Here is an 11233-nt window from a genome sequence, read left to right on the forward strand (position 1 = left end):
TACAACTTAATTAAAAATATTTATCATCTTATTTAAATGTAATATTTTTTAATTTATTTAATTCAATAATTCTAATTAAAGCGCGCGCGCATACCGTGTTTAATTTGTGTGGTTGTGACGATACTAGCGGTGACTGTCGGCACTAACTATACTAATGTAATTTCACAAGTTACATAGAATAAATTTCGCTTACACGGTTGCCAGACCGGTGTAGTCGCAAAGCTTAACGCACCGGATACCTAGTCGACCGCAAGATCAAGTTCGAGACCCCGCCAGACCGAGTTACTATTTTACACTTTAAATATTATTCATTTATTTAATTCTATAGCTCACCTGTGACGTCATAATATACCTGTAATTTAAAGCATTTTTTTAGGTGGAGATGCGATTTTACAAAAAACGTTTTTACAGATATTGTTATTTTTTAATTTTTAACTAACGCGCCTAAGAAAAATATGCCATTAACTAGGTGAAATCTCATGATACTGAGGGTGACCTCGCTTTACAGCCTCATCCCCTTGACCTTTTAAGTTGAACATTTAATGGCATAATTGCCCCGTATGCAGAAGTAATCAGACCAAGTTTGGTCAAAATAGGTCCAGTAGTTCTGGATATATAAAATGATTTAGAGGCTAACACCGAACACACGCACACGCGCGCGCGCGTATATACGAACATTAATATCCGGAAATTTCCATCCGGTTTTTTGGGTTCCTTAGGTGTCAGGATCCGGTGAGAACCGCATATGTCAAAATCGGATCGATTATGCAATACTTTCCAATCTAGAGCTATAGCGCTGTCTAGACGGGAAAGTAAAATTATCATATATACAAATACTTCACCTAACATTACTATACTTAAAGATAGAAATAATTCAAATTTAACACGTTTTTTGTTTTACCACATTTAAATACATACATTTTGCGTGTTTAAATTTTAACTGAAAAGATCTTCAATGCAGCGTTATTTACATTTTTTTTCTTTGAATGAGGGATGGAGTTCATCATGCTATTGAGGTTACAACTTATACATAACAGCTGATGAATCTATAATCTATTCTTTTAATATAATGATGGGTAAATATGAAAATTTTAATTTCCAGTTTGAGAAATTTAGTCGATTAAATTCATAATCCTGTAGCGATTTAAGGTAGAGTCAAAATAAAAGAGTTAGAAAGTTTATCGAAATAAAAAGAAAAACAATATTAATGGAAATATTTTAAGCGCACGCAAAAATTTCGTTAAAATTAATTCATCTGTTTTTGCGTATTTTGATAATTTGTTAAGAGACTTCAAACGGGCTGATTTCCTTCGTACCATTATTTCACACAACGATAATTTTTATTAAATATTTATATATACAATGAAATCTACTTATTCGCGACTTCGTTATTCGCGGTGCAATATTTTGATATGTCTTTTTTATATTCGCGGCTAAACTTCTCCGTATTCGCGTACATTACATTATGTAGTGACATGAAAAAATAAAAATATTAAAAGATTTAACGGCGCAGGTAGAGTATGAACGTGAAGAGGTAAAAGATACGATCTCTGGAAAACAGTTAATTGTCAAAACGCTTACCGAAAACATTAAACTATCTCGTGATCTTATCCAGGTTTTTTTTATAGATGCTGATCGATCTTTGAATAGAAGCTTAATCTTTAAGCGCAAAATTGATGATGCCGTGCAACGATACACAAAACTTTACACGGATTTAAAAACAAGAGCGAGACAAGGAAAAATTACAAATTTTTGTAAGCGCAATCCAAAATACTGTAGGTTAGTTTTGTAAATTTCCTTTACAGTAATTTTAGTTTTTTTTAAGTACTGTTTTAGGCGATTACCGAGTACAATTTGAACATGTAATACCGTTTTCTAATACAGTACATACTATAAGCACTGTAGTGAGTTTTTAAATCAAACAGTTCAGTTAGTGCTTACGAGTAAATTAGGAATATACTGTATTTTCTTAAATATCTTTTTGCCGGTGAACCTATGTACTGTACTAAACCAGTGCTTATAATTAATGTTGCCGTCTGTATTTCATCAATAACATCGTCCTAAGTAAGTACGCATTAATTTTTTTCATTTTACGTAGAACCTAACCGTTCTTTCTTAAGCGAGTAATAGTTTTATTTTATATTTGCGGTTTTCTGAATTCGCGGTATTTTTACGATCTCTAACCCCCGCGAATAAGAAGATTTTACGGTACTACATTTTTTATCAATTAACCGGTTAATACATCGATTGTCTCTGGTTCGATTGATTACAAGGATTTGTTATTTAACTTCCATTACATATTCGTTAAGTAAATATATAAATATAAAACAAATGTTGTGAAATAATAATAAAACGTAAACTCGATGAAGCGGGTCAGATTCTAAATTTTAATTAATTGTCTACGTTTTAAGTTCGGTGTCGTTTTTTTTTTTTATATGAGACCGGTTCAGACGGATGAGATTATAGTGGTAGTAAAACCGGTTTTTTCAAGGATAAAGAAAGAACAGGAAGGAAATAACAGTAGTTAATATTAAAAGATTATACTGGTATTACATTTTAATTCTTCAAATGACACAAAAGTCGTTTAGTAAAAAAAATCCTTTACATCCGGTTTTTCACTTCCGATATTACAAATATCTAATTATATTTCATCACAAAATAATGTTAGTTCTATATATCGACAAAAAATAGAAGTTTATTGTCATTACTAAACCTGAGAATTATTTTTTTGGTATTTTATTAAAATATATGTAGTTATACATCCTGGTCTATTCATATAAGAATGATAAAAATTATGTAAGATCTAATTACAGTAAACTTATATGGTAAATATTACGAATAGAAATCTTGTGACTTTCTTTTAAGCATTTGTAAAGGAGAAAAGAGAATTTACGTTTAAAATTGTTATACTAAATAAAGTCGTTAGTTAATGAAAACAATGTGAACACATTCAAGTGATAAGTATAAAACTGTTCACGTAGATGTGTAGAAAAGATTTAAAAATTACTAGTCGTGTGAGAAATTATAGAAAAAATAAATGAAGGCTTTGAAATGTAGTCGTAAAGTTTCTATTTTAAAACGTGTAAAAAAGCCATTTAAGATCGAAGGGAGATGAGTTATATAAATTGGGCGCATAATTCTTTAATCTGAACGGTTAAGTTGACGTTTGATATAAGCGTGCTGGTGAAAAACCAATTCCCTCACCCAAATAATAAAGTTCTAAGAAAATTACATAACTGTGATGCGTAGAGAAGCTCCTTGTAATGAAAAATGCGAAAACGAGAAAGAAAATGAAGAATGTAAAGCGAGAAATAGATTTAAAAAGAGAAAAATACAGAAACAGTAACAAAGGGGAACGATGAAAATAATTTTTAGAGTAATGATTTCAGAGAGTTAGATGTTTTAAAATCAGTCGAATGAACAATAAATAAGGCGAAGTTGAATGAATAAAATGAAGTTGAATAAACAAGGCGATCGGTTGCTAATATGACAGAGCAACCCCTAGGTCCGGGGATTTAAATAGCGTTGAGGGCAGCGTGTGGAGAAAAAAATTCTGAAAATATTATGAGGTAGGAAACCGCCTCCAGACATTGTATGCGACTTTATGACGTGAATGCGTTATGTCCTACACAAAACTAAGGTTCCATCTTAGAGTTGGACTGAAGAGGATCAGTGCCGGGAAAAGGACGCAAAAATTTTGCAACGCTTCCAAAAAAAAAACCCAATTAATTTTTATCATACGATCTAAAAAAGGATCGGGTCCCGATGCCAAATTCTGTCCTTTAAAAAAAAACTTAGTTTCTACCCGTCAGTTAATAACAAATAGCCGCCATTTAATTAGAAAAATCCAGCAGCAAGGTTGGAATGTCCAGGTTTTACGATAAGTAAGGTGGTTAAACAATCCTCCGACGTAATATGTTTCGTTCCGAGTGGGGTATAGTCGGGCATTTAAACAAAGATTGCGTCACGAATATTCCATTTCTGGTCCGTGGTTAAGTATGAGAAGCTGTTCGGTGAGTTCGTTGTGAACAGGAGGCAAAGTGGCATTGTTCATTGACAAAAGATTTATTAGGAATCATTTGTAAATAATACTTGTATAAAGTTTATTAATGATTTTATAACGGTAATCTCACTGTAGTATAATCACTTCTTAAATTTTATATAAATTTTCATTTGTTATTGTAACTTTCATAACATAATTATTATTTGTTACTTATAATTTACTTATTTTGTAAATAGCAAGATTAAATAATTATTTATTACTAAAGAATAATCTGCAAAAATTTTTAAATGTGTAACCTCTCGATTTTGTCGAACCGATAACACACAAAAATACTTTACAGTACGTTTTAAACTTGTTGATCTTGATAAGAAATTAAGATATCATTTTCGTATGTTTTGTGCTGCGGATCTGTCTACCGTACAAATCCGTGTATGTGAACTTCAATCGTCGTCCATTGCAAAGTTCTACAGACGCAGACAAATCCACGAATGAATAAATAAACTGTGTCCATCAGATACGATAGGAACTTGACACAGATATTGTTCAGATTTAATTTACTAAGCAATCGGTATTAATACAATTGTATAAATTAAATTTCCACTTACCAACAATTTAAAAATTTAAATCCTAATACTTTCAGAGCTGTTACTCCATCTTCAGAGATTTTCTAAAAGATATTAATTTAAATTCAAATCGATAATCGTTTTTAAAATAAACTGTTATGTTCATAATAGTCAATCGTCAAGAATAAAATTAATTCGTACGTCAATAAGACAGTAACGTCATGTTTGTAAGATATTTGCAACTATTTAGATAATACTATTTATTTATAATAAAACTAGTGTTATTTATAATAAAGTGTGTGTACGATTCTTTTTTTATGATTATCAAAAGATACGTAATTTAATTTCTTTCAAAGACCTCACAATTGTTAAACTGTAAAATTCATTGATTTTTATCGTATAAGTAACTACATAATAAATATAGTAAGAAATATCTGAACCCAGTAATTTTGTCAACAGGCTTAATTTGATTTTTTTTCTTTTTTTCTGTAAAAAATCCATTACCTCCTACTATAAAATATCAGTCGATTAGGGTTTCATATAAAAAGCCTACTTTTTGGTAAAATTAAAGTATATCTACTTTCTTAAAAATGTCTTAGAATTAATTTGAAATATTTATTGAGCGTACTCCATTATTAAACGAGAGAAATACGATAATTATACGCGTTCCTTTCTTTTTTTAAATTATAAATTAAGAAATATTTAAATCGATAATTTAAAAAATATATATATACCTTTTAAAAATATTATCACCCTTTAAGAGTTTTTCTTTTATTATTTTTTTCTGTTTTATTTAAACGTTTCACGAGTAAATACGAATCGAAAATGTTGACAAGTGCTCATAAAGATTAACAGAATGATATCCGCACGTGTTTTTCTCGACCTCTTTAACCACGAGGGGGACGAATTTTTTTTCTCCATATCGTCACTGGCGACGAACCGTCGATTTTGTATGTCAATGCTGAAACAACAGTTCACGAGGTGGCGTCATTCCGGTTCACCTAATCTGAAAAAATTCAAACGAGCTCAATCTGGAAAGAAAATCACGAGAACTGTATTCTGGAACCAAAAGGTCGGGCTTTGATTGATTTCATGAAACCTGAAACATCCATCGCATCGCAAGTCTATTGTGAAACGCTTTGCAAAATGCGTCGTACCATTCAAAACCGACGACGGGGAACGCCGAGATTAGGAATCGTTCTTTACGATAATGCACGTTTACACAAGGCTGCATGCACGATAGAAACGATTCGAAAATTCGGATGGGAGATTTTTTATAATTCTTCTTACAGCGCTGATCTCTCCCCCTCTGATTACCATCTCGATTCCTACACCTCAAAAACTGGTTTGCGTCTCAACGATTCGAGGAAAGTGAAGAATTGAAAATTTCGGTGCAGAAGTGGCGGCAGGATTTTATGCAGCGGGTTTAAAGAAGCGTTTTTCTCGATATCAAAAGCGTTTGGTGATTACGTGATACAGTGATTATGTACATTAATAAAATAAATATATATAAGTATTTGAAATTATTAATAGTTTTCATTTTTCCGACTTTTCTCATTTTGTTATCGATTGGCCCTTACTTTTGAACCGCGCCTCCTATATTAAAAATTGTAAAAACCTACAGAATTTAAGAACTGTAAATAACGATGTAATCTCAAATACTCTTTATAAGGCAAACTAGATAAACATAATAACTTTTTCATAAGCATTAAATATGTATTTTTTAAGGTTATTTTTATTATAACCTGTACTGAAGGCTATTAACCCGTCTATCTAAACCAAAAAATTTCGTTATCAAGCTAATTTGCATTTTAGAAACAATACAATCGGTAAAAATTACTTTATTTACAAGTATTTACATAAGAACACAAATTAATAATTAGCTAATATTAGCTTATCTTTAAAAAAACGGTTTTCCTCTGAAAAATAATAAAAACTATTAGATTTTATTCTTTAAAAAATAAGTGCTATTAAGCTAAATTAAACCAATAAACTTATTACTTTTTTTATTATTTAACTTTCTATATTTTAATTTTTAAATGATCGTCTTAAAATATAATCCTTACATAGCACATGTTATCATTATGAAGTTTTTTTATCTAATGAAAACAGAACAAAACTTGTTTATCAAGTGGATGGACGATGGAATAATCTACAAATTGAGACGCGCGTATTTTTATCTCACTCTCTCTCTCTACCTCTCTCTAATCCACTCCTTTTCTCTATCATTCAGCTCTCTCTTTCTGAAGTCGCCTGAATCGACAGAATTCGAGCTTCTTTACATATACGGGCATGTACTATTCTTATAAGCATTTTCGGCCTTATAAAAGCCATTTTTAAACTCCGACCCCCCTCTAATAATCTAAATTAGAAATAATCTAGATTAACCCGAACTGAATCGGTAGATTACTAGAAATTTATCGATCGTTGAATTAAAATCCTATTTTTGTTCTTTCTCCAAAATATATATTACTTCTTTCGCATTTCCATCTAATTACAGTTACACCGATTCTCTAAAACTACGCTTGAATATATATACTCATGCATTTGACACATTTCATGTTGAATAAGGAATACAGAGTTATTAGTCATATATCTTACGGATATAAGGTTATGGAATTAAAATACATTGATGTTACTCGTAATTAATGGATTTCTTAAAAGTTGTAGTTTATTAATCTTTTTTTATTAAAGATTTTTAAATCTGTACTATGTAATTAAGCACACAAATTTGAGCGCTTTTATTACTGCGTGATACTTAATAACATAATCAAGATGAGGATAATTTGTTACCTTAATATACCGAATCTAAATATTTCATTAGTCGGTTTAATTTTATAATAGAATGTTGTATTTTTATTACTTTTTTTTTTAAAAAGTTCATGTATATAAATAAAAATTATAGTAAAAAAATATTTAAAAACTCATATACTCTTTCAGAAAGGAAATTCATTGTGACAGTTGAGGGATTTCAACCTTTGGGGGGGGGGGGGGGGACAAAACCGGACTTTAGTGAAACTTCCAAAAGCAGGAATGAAACGTAAATTTTGGGGAACGACTGAAGTCGGTTGTTTACCTATAATAAAAATACACCAAATGTTCCGATGAATTTCGACACATATATATATAGATAGATAAAGTTTTATATAACCAGAATAAATGAAATGTGACGCGGTATTTGTCGGTTCACCAATTATAAATAGATATTCCGCATTTCTCAATCAACGGCCGTTAAGATAAGTGCTCTTTAAGGTAATTGCTACATTCTATTATATTGCGGTTTAATCGAATGATTTTGCGGTTAAAAATTCACTTTCTATACTGTTTAATGGAATTTCGTAAATACCTCTTATTATCGATCTCTAGATTGCAATATTACTTTATTCATAATTCCGAGAAATTTATTTTCACAATTATTTGTAAAAGGTTTATTTCCAAAGCCGAATATCTCCACGTTTGGTCAAAATTTAGATTGCGATTGTTAATATAAAATTATTATACTTTTTTTTTAATAAAAACTGATTTTTTTCTGTTTTATATCAGCGCTAAGACTGGCAATATTTAGGTCAACCGATCGTGAACAAGCATCCAAAATGCTATTTTTTGTGTCTATTAAATTTGAATTGAACATATTTGCCTATAGTATAATGAGTTTTGATAAAAAGAAAACTTTAGATTAAATTAGCTTAACGTAGAGTTGCGGATAAAACAATGTATCAGTCGATATATGTTTTGGCTAATAAAAATAGACTTTCAAATTGAGATTTGTAACCAACACCCACCAACACCCATCAACACACACCAACACCTACCAAAACCCACCAACACCCACCAACACCCACCAAAACCCACCAACACCCACCAACACGCACCAACACCCACCAACACGCACCAACACGCACCAACACCCACCAACACCCATCAACACCCACCAACACCCACCAACCCACTATGGTAAGTTTGGTAATTGTGGTAAATTTTAAAGTTTTCTTACTTACTTAATTGAAGACAGGCACAAAATCCATCGATACAAAATCATATTAAAAAGAACATACATACATAACAAAATTATCATTCATAAGTTAGAGTAGCTCTTGATAAGATATTAAGTGTACCTTAATGTACATTACGTAGTAAAGGTAGCCTGGTAATAGGTGATGTATACGAATCGATTGAACCGAGAAAATATTGAAAATTATACCTAAGCAATCTAGTTCTTAATATGTGCAAGTCAAAAACCTGCAATAAATTATGGGAGTCAACGTAATTACTAAAATTTTTATTAGCAAATATTAAATCTGCCCTCGTCAGAGATGATTCAATTCTTGGTATTTTTAACAAATTTAAAATACGAATAAAGCTATGATCGGTAAAGAGCATAGAATCACAGATTTTATAGGCGGCATATCTAAGAAAGATTCTATGTGGTCTTTCTAGTAGTTTTAATTGTAAGTCGGCAAAAGGTCGCCAAACAACAGAGCCATAATTTAATACTGTGTAAGTGTATGACTAAAATTCTGCAGAGTTAATATTTCTGTAATTTGTAGAGAATCTCTCGATAAAATTTACCATTTTTAGTGAAGATACAGTATAACAAGTTTATTCACTGGAGGATAACTTTCTATCAAAACATACAGCCAAGTTTTTAATAGAAGATATCTTTTGAATCGCAGTATTATTTTATATTATTCAGTTTCACATTTATATCATTATCTGCAAACCTTCAACATTGAATATGAAATTAATTTTTGTAAGTTAGAAGAAATACTATTTGTCTCATCATTTTTTCACAAAGTTCAAGTCGGTTGGAAGTAATCGAATGTAAACTAGTTTTGTAATAGGCTTAAAAAATTTCATATTATCTGTGAAAAATATAAAAAGTGATAGGGTATGAATAAACTGTTATCTATAAATACTACAAAAATTGGAAAACCTAATAATAAATGCATGCTTTGCCTTACTCCACATCTTCCACATCTCCACATCTAATAGGCTTAGAGATAAAATTATCAATTTTAATGTAGGAAATTCTGTACGAAATGAATGAATCAAAGACAACAATTTATATTATTAAATTGACACGCAGCAAGTTTTTTAATAGGTAATTTGATATTAACTACGTCAAACACACAATGAAAATCAGTATAAATTGGATCAAGATAATTACAATCATTTAGTGCATCAATAGTATCTTCCGTATGGACATACAAGTTTGTTCAAGTAGATTTACCTTCCAAAAAACCATGATGTTCTAGAACGATATCAATTTCTTTATGTAAGTGTGTTTTTCTTATAAATTAACTTATCTAAGATCTTTGCAAAAAAATTGTATTTGCCAAGGAGAGTAATTATTGATATCTGAATGTCACCGTTTTTAAATAATGGACATATGTAACAAATTTTTGTAACACTAGGATGTAGAAGACTATTTAAAGAACGATTGAAGAGCTTAGTTAAGAACTGTACTAAAAGAGGATGAATATATTCTGTGCTTGTCAAAGAGTTAGCTAAGTCAAACGGTCTCTTCAACATCATTTTGAGTTAAAATAATGTTTAACTGCGGCAATCATTACAACTAAATGTAATATCAGTTAAGGAAAAATCATCGTTAATATAGACACTCCCAAATTTTTTTAGCGAAGTTCTACAATATCATTGTCCATACTCATTTCATAAAGAATACAAGATGGACAAGATCTACTGTTGTCATTTTATTAAAAAAATCTTTGGAAGCATCAGATTAAAGATCCTCAACTTTTAACAGTGTAATTTAATAACAAATCTTTATGCCTGAGTATTGCATACACTTTGTTCTTAAATAATTCTTAATAATAAGTAGATCTATATTGTTTTTGAAGCTTATAGAACTTTTTGTTATTAGTAATTGTGATAATAATTTCACTACAAAATTACATTTTTTTGCAAGTAGTTTTGGTACGTGACTTTCAACAATATTATTATAGTGGTTGCCATGAAAGATGGCACTTGTGTTTTAACTGTTGTATTTCAGTTAAAAAAAAAAAAAAAATCGTTAGAAACTGCAGTTTTTTTTGCCAACTGGATTTGGCCGATTTTAGTTACGTCATTCGTTTGAAAATTAGGGGTGTGAGAAGCGGAAAAACTCACAATTTTTTGCATTTTTTTTTGAGAATGTCAACTTTGATTGATATAAAATTAAACTCGATGTAGATAAAAGTCTTCTGCTTTTGGAGGTAGGTTAAAAGATTGTTTCTCAATAATTATAATTAGGATTTATCCCAAATATATTATTATGTAAGCATGCGGAGTGTTTTTTTTTATGAGACAGCCTGCGTTTAGTTTCAGTGAATATTTGATGGAAAAAACACATCGTTGTAATAATTGAAACAATTTGAATAAGATGACGATATTTTCAATATAATGTATTTAATTAAGCTTTTAATTGAGGTCGGAAAGGTATGAAAAGTTCATTCAAAAGGTACAGCCGCAACCAATGCTTGGTGTGTGTCCTGTTTGTTGCTATAATAATCAGCTACATGTAGGCACGGTTTAATATTGCCTTTCACACAGTTTTATCACATTACTTTATACATGGATAATATTAACTAATAAAAGTGGTTGCAAGCAACCACTTTTTTGTGAAGCTACTGTTGGATTTCAGCTTTCCTCCAGCTGTTGGTGGTAACTT

The sequence above is a fragment of the Lycorma delicatula genome, chromosome 7, assembly GCF_047948215.1.
Source record: "Lycorma delicatula isolate Av1 chromosome 7, ASM4794821v1, whole genome shotgun sequence".
Taxonomy (NCBI): Eukaryota; Metazoa; Arthropoda; class Insecta; order Hemiptera; family Fulgoridae; genus Lycorma; species Lycorma delicatula.